Source organism: Jaculus jaculus, chromosome 16, assembly GCF_020740685.1.
Source record: "Jaculus jaculus isolate mJacJac1 chromosome 16, mJacJac1.mat.Y.cur, whole genome shotgun sequence".
Classification (NCBI taxonomy): domain Eukaryota; kingdom Metazoa; phylum Chordata; class Mammalia; order Rodentia; family Dipodidae; genus Jaculus; species Jaculus jaculus.
In genome coordinates this window covers 68,968,820-68,986,064 of record NC_059117.1, presented here as the reverse complement: position 1 = coordinate 68,986,064, position 17,245 = coordinate 68,968,820, and the positions used below count along the sequence as shown (strand labels likewise).

Sequence of the window (17,245 nt, the reverse complement as noted above, 5' to 3'; positions counted from 1 at the left end):
TGCCCTTTGTCATTTAGCCTATAGTTTTGGCTCAGTGGTTAAAGCGCTTACCTGCAAAGCCTAAGGACCTGGGTTTGATTCCCCAATACCCACAATAAAGCCATGTGCACAAATTGGCATGTGTGTCTGTAGTTTGTTTGCAGAGGCTCTGGAGTGCCCATTCTCTCTCTTTCTGCTTACAAACAAACAAATAAATAAAAAGGACTTTATCTTTAAAAATTGTATATGTTCATTTGCCGGAACTTAAACAATTTCATTTATAACACAGGCACAACCCATTTTTGTTCGTTTGTTTGAGACAGAGTCTTGCTACGAATTCCATGCTGGCCTCGAACACCCTCCAGGGTCTCCTGCCTCAGACCCCCACGTCTGGGATTGTAAGTGTGGTGCCACCGTGCTCAGCTAGAACACACGTGAGTACATGAGACGTACGTTTTAAGGAGAAGAGGAAAAAGAGGTCAAAAGTTCATGCAAAGCAAATCAGCTGACTCCAAAGGGAAAATGGGTCTTATTGAGCCACATGTCCATATCCAAAAATGAATGAAATGTTTAATAAGGAGTATACCATGTGATGGTTTGAATCAGATGTCCCCATAAACTCAAGGGTGCTGAATGCTTGTTTCCTGGCTGATGGCAATATGGGAGGTGGAGCCTTGCTAAAGGAGGTGTGCTGTTGGGAGCAGGTTTAGGGGTATGACAGCCAGCTCCCCCTTGTTAGAGTTCAGCTCACTCTCCTGCTGCTGGTTCCACCCACCGGGGCAGAGGTGACGTCCAGCCTCTGCTCATGCCATGTTTCCCCGCCATCATGGAGCTTCCCTTGAGACTAGAAGCCAAGATGAGCCCTTGCCGTGCGGGTGCTTTGGAACTACGACTTGCTGGCCAACACCTGAAGAGAGTCACGAGAAACGCATGTAGGTGTCTACACTTGTACAGGCGCGTTTCTAAATTTCAGTTTTTAGAAACATTGCCTAAATAGTTCTTTTCCTACAATATCTCTTCTGATATGAAATTAATTACAGGCAGAGAAATCAATACTCAAAGGAAGAAAATAGTCTTACAGTAGCCTTGAGTATTGGTTCAAGATACACTTGCCATAGCTCCTTGGCTCTGCCATGTCTATGAAACTGCAATTATTATTATTATATTTTTGAGGTAAAGTGTCACTTTAAACCAGGCTGACCTCAAGCTCACAGCAATCCTCCTACCTTAGCCTTCTGAATATTGAGATTAAAGGTGTGCATCGCCATGCCTGGCTGCAATTATCTTTTTACCCATCATTTACAGCAAATGCCAACCATTCTTGCTTATGAAAATTTCCTGATCATAAAGATGATGTGTATATTGACTAAGTCAATGCAGCACTGCAGAAGCAAGTGTTATTTTTCAGAAATATTGAAGCAAATGCTTCCACTTGGCTTAAAGCACAACTATGTAAATACATACACACACGCGTGTGCTTATAGATGCCCACATGAGCATTCGTTGTAGCTATGCATTTACATATTGTGGTTTGATTCAGGTGTCCCCCATAAACATGTGTTCAGAATGCTAGGTCCCCAGCTAATGGCAATGTTGGATTTAAAACCTCCTGGAGGCAGTGTATTGTTGGGGGCAGCTATATGGGTATATTATAGCCCATTAAGCTTCCTCTTACCAGTGTTTGGCACACTCTCCTGCTTTTGTCTATCTGATATCAGTCAGGAGATGATGTCCACCTTCTGCTCATGCCATCATTTTCCTCTGCCATCATGAAGTCTCCTTGAGTCTGGAGGCCAAAATAAACCTTTTTTTCCCACAAGATGCTCTTGGTCGTTTTTTTTTTTTTCTGCCAGCAATGTGAACCTGACTGCAACACACATATACATGCACAGGTAAATAAACACTTAGGTATGCCTTTATATCCATGCATGTACGCCTGGTATACATTTACAACATTCATAAGTTCTGATCCATCAGTGAAACTATCATTATAGCATGAGATACTTGTAAAATAGGGGAAGTTGGGAATTCTTTATTTCCACTAGAGCAGGGAGAGCTTGGCATCCTCTCCTGAGTGGAGAAGGAGTCCTTTGATATCAGCCAGACTCTTCAGAAGGACATTAACACTCGGAGGTTTCGAGCAAATTAACATCCCAGGTAACAACATGCAAACTAAGCTGGCCGCTGGTTGCTCCCTCCCCGGTTGCATGTGGCACTGATCCCGTGGATCCCCACCACGTGAAATGGAGCGTGAGTCATTTGAGTAACGAGTCAGAAAATGCCCAGCAGCCTCTGCGCCACCGCCGTCGTGATACTTAAGATAAATTTCAGAGGTATTAGGGTGGTATTTTCACTTCTGCTCCAGGCAGAATACATCTCTCATGCTCTCTCTCTTTATCAGTGATGAACAAATTCTCCCTCCCCAGGAGGTGAGTGCTTGGTCATATGCTATCTCAAGGCTCCTTCCAGCTCTATAATTTAACATTTCACATGAAGACCCGCTGGGAGAGTATGCAAATGTAGGAGCACATAAATGCCTGAGATTCGTTCTGGTGAAGTGTGTGGTGCAATGGGCTCAGTGGCCATCTTAATCACAATTTTACTTGCAAGCATTCTAATTCCTTATTTAAAAAAAAAATTGCTTAAGTGAAGAAAAAGTAAGAATTGAATTTTGGAGTTCAGTAAAATTAATGAATAATCTCCTTTTCCTAGTAAAGGAAAAAAGCTTGATCATCACTGACTTTTTTTAAATCATAATGCCTACATCATCCTAATAGGGATCCACCACTAGGCTATGTGTGTGTGTGTGTGTGTGTGTGTGTGTGTGCAGGTCAATATGTAAACGAGGCATATGGACGTCAGAAGGTAACCTCAGGTGTTGTTCCAAAGGTTCTATCTACTTTGTTTTTAACTTTATTTTTATTATTTATTTGTTTATTTGAGAAAGAGGCAGAAAGTGGGGGTAGGGATAGAATGGGTACACCAAGCCCTCCAGCCACTGCAAACAAATGTGCCACCTTGTGTATCCAGCTTACATGGGTCCTGGAGAATTGAAGCTGGGTCCTTTGGTTTTGCAGGCAAGTGCCTTATCCCCTAAGCCATCTCTCCAGCCCTATCCACCCTTTTTTTTTTTTTTTTTTTTTTTGAGACAGGATCTCTCTCTGGCTTACAACTTAACCTTATTAGCCTATATTATCTGGCTAGTGAGCCCCAGGCATCCCCACCTCCTCCTTCCTTGTACTGGGATCGCAAGCATGTTCCACCATGCCATGTGTATTTTACATAGGTTCTGGGGATCAAACTGAGGTCTTCATGCTTGGAAGACATGTTTTACTGGCTGAGGTAGCTAACTCCCCCAGGCCTCTGGACCTTGGGGTTGAATCAACATTTTTAGCTGTTTTTAACCTATTTATTTTCAGTTTCCGTGTTCACATTGAATCCGATTTTTCTCTCTGGTACATTTCGTTTCTTCACCCTCCTCTCACAGCATCAAGCCAGCGACACGCGAGCTCAGTGACAGAAACGCCCTTATGAAGACAGTACAGAATAATGCACAGTTAACGCCGGACCAGGGCGTACAGGGCCAGGGTTGAATGTTGTTTTGGATGCAGCCCTCTCTTTCCAATGTCAAGGCAAGTGACTACCTCCCTGCAGTGAGGGTCTCTGGCTAGAAGTTTCACCCTTCAAGGCAGTTCCTGTCAACTAGCAGAGTTTTTGCTGGCAGGGCACTGGTGGATTATGCGATGGTGGAGGGCAGGGCAGGGACAATTGGCCATGTGTTTGCCATTCACTGAGCGCAATAGCTTTGCTCAAATGCGCACACACAGGCTGGGGAGACCACGGCCTGCATGGGGAGGTCAAAGAGCACCTCCATGCCATGCCGAGGGCCTCACCTTCCACCTTGCTTGAGGCAGGGATCTTGATTTGTTTCTGCTTTCCCCAGGTTCCTCATTTCCCATCTCAGCCTCCCTCCCATCTCGTCCTAAACAAGCTAGGATTATAGACACTCAAGGTTCTGGCTTTTTTTTTTTTTTTCCTATGGGTGCTGGTAATCTGAACTCTCACCCTCTTGTTTTATCTTATCCACTAAGTCCTCTTCCCAGACCTGGGATCTTTCTTGAAATGCAGATGTTGTTTCTTTAGGTCTGGCCTTAGGGCTAAAATTTCACATTTGTAATAGGATACTTTGGGTACTGTGGGTCCCACTGGCCCAGGGGCCCCACAAGGTCCAATCCCTCTCTCCTCTCACCTCTCTCTCTCTCTCTTACACACACACATACACACACACACACACACACACACACACACTTTCAATTTCATTCTGGGTAAAAGGTGTTTACCATATTCCAGGAGAACTGATAAGCACATTAATTCAATGATGATTAAATGCATGGTTCCCCCTCCCCCCGCCCTGGCAAAGACAGCTACATTCTCAGTAAGGACATGGGCATGTCAAGAGGCCAAGCAATTCACAAACAACATGGGCCTGACCGGTATTGGAGACGGATATGGATGCGGAAGGACTAAGTCCAGCCCCCGCGCCTCTGCTCCAGAGCTCCTGTTATCTCAACACCAACACAACCTGAACTGCTTACCTCTTACCTCGGGCCAGTCACTAGGCTGTTTAACACTTACTATCACTCCCACTCTTCCCATCAATCCTGGGAAGGGTAATATCATCATTTTTTTAATTTTTCAGATAATGAAATTAATTAAACTTACATTGCCTCCAACTCTTGAAACTAAGGTAATTCCTACCTAAGTAAAAGATTAGATTAAGAAACTATAATAAACTAAACACAAGGAACAATATGCTAATGAGAGAACAATTTATCAGAATGAACATGTGTAAGACTATTAGAAAACACTGCCTTAAAATCCATCCTATTGAAATGCCTTTTATGTTGTTTCTTTTTCTTTCTTTCTTTTTTAGGTTAGTGTTATTATTATTTTATAAAAGTTACAGCCTTATATCCCCACACCCCTGTTACACTTTCCCTGAGGGCAATCCTGGACTGGGTTGTTGGTGTTCACTGTTGGGGTGATTAAAGTCTGAATGAGTCTTGGTGGTTGGTGGTAGGGGCGGGGGATGGGAGGCTGTTTTTGACAGGTGATTCCCAACTGAGATCTTAGCTATGAGGTGATTCTAAACAGAATCTGTCAGTGGAGAGAGAGAGAGAGAGAGAGAGGTCTCCAAGATTCATTTCTTATCACTTTCTTTGACTACCTAGCAGATCCCTCTTTATTAAGCTAATGAAGCAAGATTGCGTCTGTAAATTTCCCTGGAGAAGAGCCTCCACTATCAGTAGCTGACAGCAGATGGATGTTGCACTTAAGTTGCTTCAGAAGAGCCAATGCTATAGTAATGCAGGATCTCTACTTAGTTTGTTTAAAAACAAGTCTATTTAGACACCTAAAGGTTTCAAGCAGTAACTCTCAACCTTGGCTGCAGGCTGCGCTCTGAGAGGAGACTTAAAAAGATGCTGCTGCTTATCCTCTATCCCTAGGAGGGTATAACCTGAAAATGAAGACATTTTAATGCTTTTCAGTGCTTTAAACAGTGGAGAGGTGGCTCGGCGGTTAAAGGAGCTTGCTTGCAAAACCGGACGGCCCAGGCTCAATTTTCCGGAACCCACATAAAGCTAGATATACAAAGCCGTGCGGGCATCTGGAGTTCACCTGCAGTGGCAAGAGGCCCTGGCTTGTGCCTGCTCTCTTTCTTTCTCTCTGCTTAAAATAATAATTCTTTTCTTTTTAAAGCTTTCTAGTTTAATAATGTGGAACCAAGATGGTGAATCACTTCATTTAAGCAATGCATGCCCCACATTGTCAAAGAAGTGACGAACTGGAGAGATGGCTTAGCGGTTAATGCACTTGCCTGTGAAGCCTAAAGACTCATGTTCAACTCTCTGGGTCCCACGTAAGCCAGATATACAATAACAAAAGCGCACAAGGTTGCACATGCCCACAAGGGGACACACACTTCTGGAGTTCGAGTGCCATGGCTGGAGGCCCTGGTGTGCCAGTTCATTCTGTGTCTTTCTCTTTCTCCCTCTCATATTAAAAAAAGGCCAGTCTGTTGGGCTTGCCTAAAAGAAAAAAAAAAAGAGAGAGAGAAGTGATGTCGGGGCTGGAGGGATGGCTCAGTGGTTAAGGCACTTGGCCGCAAAGCGAAAAGACCTAGGTCAGGGCTCCCAGGACCCACGTAAGCCAGACGCACAAGATGGCACGGGCATCTGGAGTTCACTTGCAGTGGGTGGATGCCCTGGCGTGCCCATTCTCTCTCTCTCTCTCTCTCCTTCTCTCTCCCTCTGTCTGTCCTTCTCAAATAAATGAAGAAGTAAATGAATAAATAAATAAATAAAAGCAGTGATGTCTTGCTGGTGATTACCATCAGAGCAGACTGTGGAGGTACCACAGGATGAGGAGGATCTTTCTTCCCTGAAGACATGGATTTTATTGGTAGGCATATTTTAACAGAAATAAATTACATAAAACATATGCACATGTAACTGTCAAGTGGTTTTCTCCCCTTATCAGAATCAGTTCCACTGGAAGACAGTCTGTTCTAGAGAAGAAATGAATTGGACACATAGCCTTTTTTCCCAGCAAAAGTTTAAAGACATAGACAAACCAGGGAGGCCAACATGAGTTTTATTCCAGATAGTACCCCAGAGAGGGAGTATGTGTGAGAAAAAAAAAAAACCAAACAAACTTGTATTATATGTCAAGACCCTGACTAAAGCATGAGATTTAAAACAATTTTTTTTTAAATTTATTTGTGAGTGATAGGGAGAGAGAGAGAGAGAGAGAGGGAGAGAGAGAGAGAATGTGTGCACCATAGCTTCCAGCCACTGCAAAGGAATTCCAGATGCATGCGCCACCTTGTCCATCTGGCTAACGTGGGTCCTGGGGAATTGAGCCTTGAACCTGGGTCCTTAGACTTCACAGACAAGCCCTTAACCACTAAGCCATCTCTCCAGTCCTGAAGCACGAGATTTTTAACTTAAGGCACAAGTATTTACGTATCTGGAAGACCCTGCAATGAACACACAGCACTGCCAAGTAAAAAAAACAATATTTGTGTATTGTGTGTATCAGATCATGGGCTACAAATTTAACTGCCATACCCGACCCTGATACGGAATGTGGGGTGTCTTTGAGAGTGAGGAAGCTCTGTCCAGTCTTGGCTGGGCCGTAACTTAGCGCCAGACTTTCAGGGCCATACAGAACTTCCACTGAGTCAGTGGCCTCCGGGTTCTTGTCTTATGGATTTGATGAGTGATGACCACAGGGTACAGACCACAGTTCAGAAACACTCCATTAGAGTCTTAGAGAAAAGAAAGAGGGCAGTGTTCCTGTTGCGAGGCAGAAGGGCGTTCCCGGGAAATGGTAAGTCCCGCTAGAAACCCTGATTTGGATGTGTAATGGGAATTGATGAGGTGAGGGCCGAGCTGGTTGGTCCAGTTCTCACACCTGGCGTCTAGGTGTCTTGTGATCTTACTCGTGTCTTTCTGTCACGTTTCTAGGGAAGGAGAACTCCTTTAGCGAAGAAGAGATGAGGAGAAACCACATCCCATGCCATGTGTTCAGCACCTAGTCATCTTATTTATAGCCTTTGGTCAAACTTCAGGGAAAAAAAGAGATAAGAAAAGGATGGAGAGATGTCTTAGTAGTTAAGGCTCTTGCCTGCAAAGTCAAAGGACCCAGGTTCAAGTCCCCAGGACACATAGCCAGATGTACAAGTTGGCACATGGAGTTTGTTTGCAGTGGCTAGAGGCCCTGGCATTCCCACCCTCTCTCTCTCTCCCTCTCTCTATGTCTGAAATAAATAAATAATTTTAAAACAAGAGATAAGGAAAAACAAAACAACACACACCCACACACAGATCCCCACCTCTTACAGGCTCAAGGACCTTTCCTGCCCAAGCCAAGAGAAAAAGGCTGTCTGTATAGAGGGAGGGCCTGTAACCCTCAGCTGCCTAGTCAATTTCTATCCCCTCAGTCCCTGCGCCTCTAAGCGATGACCCTAAGTGCCTCAATCCTCTGCTTGACAACTGAGAAAAGGAAAGACGAGGAGTTAAATGAAACTTTGCCCGTGACCATACATCAAATACGTTAACTCACTTTGGACTTGAACCTACCTGTGTTACGGCTTTACTCCCCGGGTGAGAAGATTCATGTGCTCTGCGGCAGTTCGAATGTATGTCCCCCATAGACTCCAGTGTTTTACTAAAACTTATTAACTTGAATCTCCAGCCACATGGCTGTAGGAGGTGACGCGGGGGTGGTGGATCCTAGGATCCAGCCCTAAAGTGTGTTTGGGGGTCGATCTATTTCTAGCCCAAAGACATGCAGAGAAGCCTGAGTCTCTGTAGGGGTCCTTGCTGCTTGCTGCTGGGTTTGTGCATACTGCTTTTGGTTTTGGCTACTGCTGGTGCCTTGATGGCCGTCTGGTTGTTTCTCTCTGCTTGGATGTATGGAAGCTGCTGCTTCTGCCAGGTGTGAAACTTCCCCTGGATCTGTAAGCTTGAAACAAACCCCTTCCTCTAGTAAACTGTGTCTGGCTTGGATGTTCATCCCAGCACTGTGGAACTGACTGCAACAGTCCCAACAGAGCATCAGGAGGTGAGCGTGTGAGTCAGACCACACCAGCACAAGCTAGTAAGAGGCTCTCCCTTTGTATCAGGTTACAAAAGGAAAAGGAGGTGTTCTGAGCCAAGTGAAAAATTCCTTATTAAATATCGTGGGTTTTTAAGACAAACATATTTCAAGGATTGTCTCAAGCTCTTTACGGCTCCTGTACATTTCTTGTGTTACTGTTTGTAACCTCATAAAGGATGAGTCTGGCATTCCTATCCAGAGGGCCTCAGTCACTATACAGAGCCTTGAGCTAGCAGGTCACGCTTCCACAGAGACTTGTTTCCCAGACCCATGGTTGGCAACCATTTCCAGCTCAGCAGGTTCCAAGCTCTGCTGCCTCTTCTCACCTAAGACGGTGTATCACGGAAGTGGCCAGAGATGGCACAGTGAGATGACAGATGCAGGAGCTACAGGGCTAGCCAGTATTCCAACAGAACTTTACTTAGGGTCATTAAAACATGAGTACTATGCCATCTTCATGTGTCCTAAATGACTCCTTCCATCTTTTTTAATTCACTGATTTTTTTTAATAAAAAGTTTGCGCCCATAGACTCCCTTCCCCACCTCAGTTCTTCTTAAGGTCCTCAGTGAGATTATTGGTATTCATTGTGAGGATCACGAAGCCTGTCAATCAGTCTTTACAGGGATAGGAGAAACATGGTGTAGGGGGTATTCACACCCACCCTGAGACTCTCACGCTCTTTCCAGCCCTTCTTCCATGATCCTTCCTGAGCCTTGGGGGAGAGGGAGGAGAGGGCAAGAGAGACATCAGATTTAGTGTTGCTTTCTCTGTGGAATATGGATCTCTGTTTTTATGAGGTTTGAGTAAGCATGTAAAAAAAAAATGCAAAAACTGTCCTTAGCACAGGAGTCACACAAAAACAGACTAGATTTGGTTGGTGGGTCAGACCTGTCAACCCCTCTCCTAGAAAAAAAAAAAAAAAGGCTTATTGTACTTGAGATATTTGCCTAATGTTATTCAAATCTCTCATCAGACAATGGCTCCATTTCAAAGAGCTAGGATATCCCCAGGTACCCTCCTCTCCTACCTCAGAAGCAGCTGCCTCTTCAAATACCACCTTTTAATATTGCGCATGAATTCTCTATAGTAAAGGCATCCCAGCTCAATCACCACAGGATTGTAGAAAATATCAACAGTAATGAGTAATTTTAATATCTACCCTAAAATAGTTTATCGCATATAATTACAATATACTTTATCTTAGAACAACTTCTTGTGCAAGGATTACAACACCCAGGATTTAAAGGGATCTTTAAAGATCACTGACTATTATTTCTCAAAGGCATTTTCCACAGAGCCTTTAAGTACCTCCCAGCTATAGGTACAGGTTTACCGTCCCTTCCACTAAACAGTCTCACAGAATGGTGAGAAGATTAGAAAGCTACAGAAGAATTGCTGGAGCCAGCTCAAACCTGCTCATAAGAACAGCTTGTTGAGGCCAGGGGAATGGCTCTGTGGGGAAAATCCCCTTCAGATCCCCAGCTCACGTGTAAAAGCTGGGTGTGGTGGTATACACCTGTCACGCTGGTGCTGGGGAGGCAGTGAAGGAAGTAGTCCCAGGAATTACTGACCAGCTGGCTAAATTAGCCAAGTGGGTGAGTCTTTGGCTCAGTAGAGATACTGTCTCCAAAAATGAGCACCTAGCAATCACCTTTGGCCTTCACATGTGTGAGTGCACTACAGAACATGTGTGAGCACACTACAGAACGTGTGCCCCCATTCACACATGTGTACCCATATACATATAGCATACATATTCACATGCAGAACACACACTGGTAATATATATATATATATATATATATATATATATATATATATATATATATATCTTTAAGCTGGGTGTGGTGGCACACTTCTTTAATCCCAGTACTCAGGAGGCAGAGGTAGGAGGATAATTGTGAGTTCACGGCCACCCTGAGACTACATAGTGAATTCTAGGTCTACCTGGGCTAGAGTGAGTCCCTACCTTGAAAAAAAAATAATTTTTTTTCAAAAGGTAGTTTGTTTGGGCTTAGTGGTTAAGGTACTTGCTTTTAAAGACAAAGGACCTAGGTTTGATTCCCCAGTACCCATGTAAGCCAGATGCACAAGATGGTGCATGTGTCTGGATTTTGTTTACAGTGGCTGGATGCCCTGGCATGCCCATTTTTTTTCTCTCTCTCTCTCTTTCTCCCTCTCTGCCTGACTCTGTCTCTCTCAAATAAATAAATTCAAATAAAATATTTTTTAAAAGATAACATGTTAAAATTTTTAGGAAGTGGGCCATGGTGGTGCATGCCAATAATCCTAGCACTAGGGAGAGAGAGGCAGGAGGTTTGCTGTGAGTTAAAGGCCACCCTGAGACTACATAGGCAGAGAGAGAGATTGAAAAGGTACATCCAGGGCTTCCAACCACTGCAAATGAACTCCAGATGCATGCACCACCTTGTGCATCTTGCTTATGTGGGTCCTGGGAAATCTAACCTGGGCCCTTAGACTCCATAGTCAAGTGCCTTAATTGTTAAGCCATCTCTCCAGCCACTAATTTTTTAAGAAAATATTTTTTATTTATTTGTGAGAGAAAGTGTAAAATAAAGAGATGGAGAGGTAAGTAGAAAGACAAGGAAAAAGAGAAAGGAAGGAAGGAAGAAAGGAAGAAAGAGAAAGACAGAGAATCAGTGCAATAGGGCCTCCAGCCAGTGCAAACAAACTCCAGACACATGTACCACCTTGTGCATACAACTTTACATGGGTACTGGGGAATCAAACCTGAGTCCTTTGGCTTTGTCAGCAGCCACCTTAACCACTGACCCATTATTCCAGCCTGTCTTTTGTGTTCTTGTTCCACTTGAATGAAGGTCTTTGCAATGCAATTTCAAGCCGTGCCAAAATGTTTCAGAGAAATATGTTTGTTTCTAGGCAATTCCTTGATTCTGGTCTCATTCTACTAAACTGCATGAGACCATGTACAGACAGCTTCAAATTCGCTGAGATGAACTTGCCCAGGCACAGTTATGGAGGAAGGGATATTTATTGAAGCTTGCAGATCCAGGGGAAGTTCCATAATGGCAGAAGAAGCTGGCTTGCTTTCACAGGACCAAACACAAAGAGAGAAGCACAAGCCTAAAAGCCACACAGCACAGCATACTTAAAGAATTCCAGCTAGGCACACTTTAGGTTGAAATCTCAAACCTACCACACTTTAAGATCCACCCAGTGACACTGCCTCCAGCCAGGTGACTACAGATGCCAACTACAAACTAATAAAGCACTGAACGTATTGGGGGCCATATAGTCAAACTACCTCATTCTGCCCCTGGCCCTCAATAGATTTATAAACAGCACACATTGTAAATTGTACTCAGTTCAAAGGTCCCCAAAGTCTTGGCCAACTTAAAATAGTGAGTCCTATAAAATCAAACAAATTAAATACTTTCAACATATAAAGGCACAGAATAAACATTTTTAACTGGTATAAGGCATAGCAAGGAGAGGCTAAAACAATGCAAACTCTATCACCATCAAACAAACATCAAACTTCTTCAGTTCAAATCCAATACAACCAGAGACTGACAGTCTCCAGATTTTCCAATTCTGCTCCTCCAGCTGGGCAGAGTAGCCAGGGAACACGAGGCCAACAGCGCACTCATGGTACCCCTTGCACAGTCCTGGTATATCCACAATGTCTTCAGGTCTCCATGCAAACCATGGTCCATCTTCCAAAGGCTCTTTCAGCCCATCAGGGTCATCATACCTGCATCATTCCACATCTCAGCAGTGGCTTCTGGAACCATGTGCAACTCACAACCACTCCTCACATTTTTCATGCTTCTGAAACCAATATCAGTTGTGCAGGACACAGCCATATTCTTAATTCAGGGATGAAATGAATTGTAACCTTGAAAAGCAGATTCCTTCTCCGGTCAACTCTTCCAAAAGAGTTTGCATTTCTATGATAGTCTTTCCTCAGGCAGCCTTTGCAGTTGGGCCATCTTCTTAAAGATTGCTAATGTGTTTGACAATAGCAGGTTCAGTAACCTAAGACAAGTCTCAGTGCCTGCAATTTTAACTTGCTTGAGGCTTTACAGCTTAAAAATCTTAAATCTCTCAGTCCAATTATCTTTAGCCAAGCACATCAGTCCATTATAAATTTAACCTTGATCAAACTGTCTGGTTCTGGGCAGCAGAATGCATCCAGCCTTTTATGCTAGTAGCCCAGTTCCAGCAAAGTTCGCTATAGTCTTTCCTTCCCATTAGAAAGCTCAGAAACCAAGCCTCGAAGTCCAGTATTGTCTACACTTAGCATTCTCAAACTCTCATCTCAATAGTTCATAAAACTTGGTTTAGTGCTCGCTTCGGCAGCACATATACTAAAATTGGAACGATACAGAGAAGATTAGCATGGCCCCTGCGCAAGGATGACACACAAATTCGTGAAGCGTTCCATATTTAAAAAAAAAAAAAAAAAAAAAAAAAAACTTGGCTTACCACTCCAGAAGGCATCTTCAGTTGCAAGTACCAAGTCCATGCCCATTCCTCCAAAACAAAAATTCCAAAAGACCAACATCAACATGGTCAGGTTCATCTCAGCCCACAACTTCTGTAGCAGACAGCTTCAGGTTCATAGAGATGAACTTTCAGACCAGGCACAGTTATGGAGGAAGGGATTTATTGAAGCTTACAGATCCAGGGGAAGTTCCATAATGGCAGGAAAAGCTGGCCTGCTTTCACAGGACCAAGCAGAGAGAGAGAAGCACAAGCCTAAAAGCCAAAAGCCACACAGCACAGCACACTTCAGGAACTCCAGCTAGGCACACTTTGCATATCTTTAGATTGAAATCTCAAACTCACCACTACACCTTAAGAGCTGCCCAGTGACAGGCCTCCAGCCAGGTGGCTACAGATGCCAACTACAAACTAATAAAACATTGAATATATTGGGGGCCATCTATTCAAACTACCACAGACCATAAACCTAATATAAACAAATCATCTTGACTTTACTTGTTTATTTTGTATTTACATCAAAACTGGTTTTTTTTTGTTTTGTTTTGTTTTGTTTTTTTCCCCTCTAACTCACTCTGCCAGGTTAGGAAAGAAAAAAGGAACTTTAACTCTGAGGTGGGCTCTAAAAGGTTACTGTAGCCACCTTTGTCAGTAAATACGGTAACAGTTCACATGGTGGCTAAAGCTGAGTGGTCTCAGCTTAATCCTGAAGCACGTTTCTTTCTTTGCTTGAGAGGGAATGCTCAGGGACTGAATGGTCCTGAACCTTGACAACAATACATTCACACATGCGTACAACCAGAAATGTGGAGATGCAAATATACCTACCTGCCTCTCTAACCTTCAGAAAGCAATTTTGGGAGCCAGACCTAGAAGTATTTTATTGCCTCTCTACTGAACCTCTTTACATTATATGGCCACAGTAGTAATCACCCTGGGGTGTTCATAAACAATTTGAACTACTTACTTATATTTACATGGTGTTTTTCTTCATGTGGGTTCTACATTTATCATACATTCTGGAACAAACTATTAAAATGACATTCTGAGACTCAGAAAGTCTTGCAGTGAATACAAGAACTATATCTTGGCGCTCTGTGAATTCACCTACCAATTAAACCAAGCATGGCACCCTAATGCACACCTCTGTATGAAGTGAACACTTTAGGTCATAAATTCTTACTTGTTCCTTCTTTAAAAAATATATTTTATTATTTATTTATTTATTCATGTGAGAGAAAGATAGAAGCAAAGGGGGGGGGGAGAGAATGGATGCACCAGGGCCTCTAGTTACTGCAAACAAATTCCAGATGCATGAGCCACCTTGTGCATGTGGCTTATGTGGGCCCTGGGGAATCAAACCTGGGTCCTTTGGTTTTGCCAACAAGCGCCTTAGCCACTAAGCCTTGACTTGTTTCCTTTTTAATATTTTATTATTTATTTATTTGAGAGAGAGAGAGAGATTGGGCATCCTAGGACCTCTAGTTGCTGCAAAGGAACTCCAGATGCATCTGCCATCTTGTGCATCTGGCTTATGTGGGTCCTGGAGAATTGAACCTGGGTCCTTTGGCTTTGTAGGCCAAGGCCTTAACTGCAAAGTCATCTCTCCAGCCCGACTTGTTCCTTTTTAAGGCAAACTTTGTAACAATTTGTAAGCAACAGGTCAATTTAAGTTACTTGCAACTTTTCATTGTGAAAGTATTTCACAAAGAAAGTTCTTTGGAATACTATTATGAGAATTACAACAATGGACTTACTACAAAATTCAACATTTGTGTACTTTCATTGAGAACTTCTCAGACCATTTAATATGCAAATGTGCCAACACCCACCTCGGTTTCTTTGGATTCTCCAAGGAAAGTGTCATAGTGTGTATGTGTTATAGACAGTTGTTTTGTTTGTGTTTGGGTTTTCAATGCTAAGGAACAAATGAATGCAGAGTCTCACACTTGCTCTGTTAGTTTATGAAAGGTTTTTGGAATCAGGGAGGAATTAAGTGCCATAAAGATGCAGGAGTTCCCAGACCTGTAGAACCCAATGTTTGGATTCTTATTCCGCTTAGCAAATAATTGAAACTGTGAACTCCAAGGAGGGCAAATTAAGAGACTTATTGTCAGGAAGGTTAGCAGGAAGCCCAGGTCAAATGGGGTTCTCCTCCTTCCCAGGCAGGCTGAGAAGTGGGAGGGGGAGAGACAGAAATTCTCTCACACAGGGGAACGTCTGGGCGTGTACACACACACACACACACACACACACACACACGGATAGCAAAGCATGAGAGCCCAAGTGAAAAGATGCCCTTCACTCCACCTCCCCCCCGACCCACACACAGGGTGTCAGAGATCACACAAGATCACACATGTGGCAAAAAAAAGAAAGCCTCCAAGAACGAAATCCATGCAGAAAGCAAGCAGGAAACTCTGCAGACAAGGGAGAAATACTCCCCCTTCCCAGCCAGCCTGTGCAGTGGAAAGTTTACCAAAGCAAGGGCCGGCGAGTCAGGAGCCAGCAGAACGGAAGGGGAGCAGATTTTTGCACGTGGTTAGGCGCATTTATATGGCTCAGACATCCAATTAGGATGAGCCTCAATCTCAGAGTCCTGTGTGTAAGGGAGAGGGATGATTCATTGGTGGACTCCAGAGGCTGACCTAGGTGTGCCAGGCTTGGGAAGCCTTGAAGAACCAGGAAACACTGCTGAATTGTTGCCTGCAGGCATCTTGGATGAAACGATCAGACACGGGTGGTGTCCACGCTTTCCTTGGGCTCTGTCCCTGGCTGCCTGCCTATAAACAGGCTATCTCACTCTTTATTTATCACGGAGTCACACCCCCAGCTCGCATCACTACATTTTTAAACCAAAAGAATTTTCTTCTTACTGAATGCCTCAGTGTAATCCTACGTCAAAAAACACACTTTGAAGAGTTCTGGCTTAGAGTACAGAGCCAAGATTTAAACAAGATCAGAGCCTTAGAAAGGCAGGGACCATGCTGTGGCTCTGCTGGGATCACACAGTGGCAGGAGTCTCAAGATGCAAAGGGGACTATGGCGTCCTTCCCCACCCATCTTCACCTCCTCCAAGATGCATGAAGGCCAGGCATGGTGGCACACAACTTTAATGCCAGCATTTGGGAGGCAGAGGTAGAGTATGGCTGTGAGTTAGAGGCCAGCACGAGACTACAGAGTGAATTCCAAGTCAGCCTGGGCTACAGCGAGACTCTACCTTGAAAAACCACAAAAAAAAGTGCATGGAGAAAGATGGTGTAGGAGACCAGCAGTCCTGTGAGAGACCACAAACCACGCCCCCTGCAGTCTATTTGACCGTCTCTACAATTGCTCATCAAGATGGACAGAGGCGTTATGAGTCTACCAACTTCAATGTCACAGATTAAAAGATAAATGAGCTGGGAATGGTGGCACATGCCTTTAATTCCAGCACTCAGGAGGCAGAGGTAGGAATATCACTGTGAGTTCAAGGCCACACTGAGAATACAGAGTGAATTCCAGGTCAATCTGGGTTAGAGTGAGACCCCACCTCAAAAAAAAAAAAAAAAAAGACAATTTGAAAAGAACCATGAAGCATCTCTGGCTAAAGAGAGTCCAACAGTGAGCCGGGCATGGTGGTGCACGCCTTTAATACCAGCACTCGGGAGGCAGAGGTAGGAGGATCACCGTGAGTTCAAGGCCACCCTGAGACTACATAGTGAATTCCAGGTCAGTCTGGGCTCAAGTGAGACCCTACCTCACAAAAAAAAAAAAAAAAAAAAAAGAGAGAGAGAGAGAGTCTAACAGAGACAAAGGGAAGCCTGCTCTCCTGGGACCACAGTGACATCAGAGACGCTCTCACCAGAAGAGTAGTTGTTTGACATTGACGAGGAAAAAACCAACTTAAAAAGAAGTTCATGACATGTTCATTCTGTCCCTAGAGCTTCGAAATGAAACGTAAGGGGAAGGTGAACCGGTCTTTAGCAGTTACGTACTTGAGCGTTCTCATTTTGCCAGTGGAGAAACAAAGGCACCAAGGACTTTAATGGTTTGATCAAGGTCATGAAGAAGGTTAACTTGTAGTGGAACCACGTGTGGTCCTCTACTCACGTCTTGACTGATGGGTCCACT

General features: G+C 43.9%; 1 protein-coding gene and 1 non-coding gene across 4 annotated transcripts in view; one reads left to right on the top strand and one right to left on the bottom strand.

Moving 5' to 3' along the window:
• Fhit (fragile histidine triad diadenosine triphosphatase) overlaps nucleotides 1–17,245 on the bottom strand; it is a 1,635,415-nt gene that overhangs the window by 930,958 nt on the left and 687,212 nt on the right. The gene's annotated exons all lie outside the window — the stretch shown is intronic.
• On the top strand, nucleotides 12,973–13,079 carry LOC123455487. The gene has a single exon (XR_006633948.1). It is a non-coding gene; the product is annotated as a U6 spliceosomal RNA (small nuclear RNA).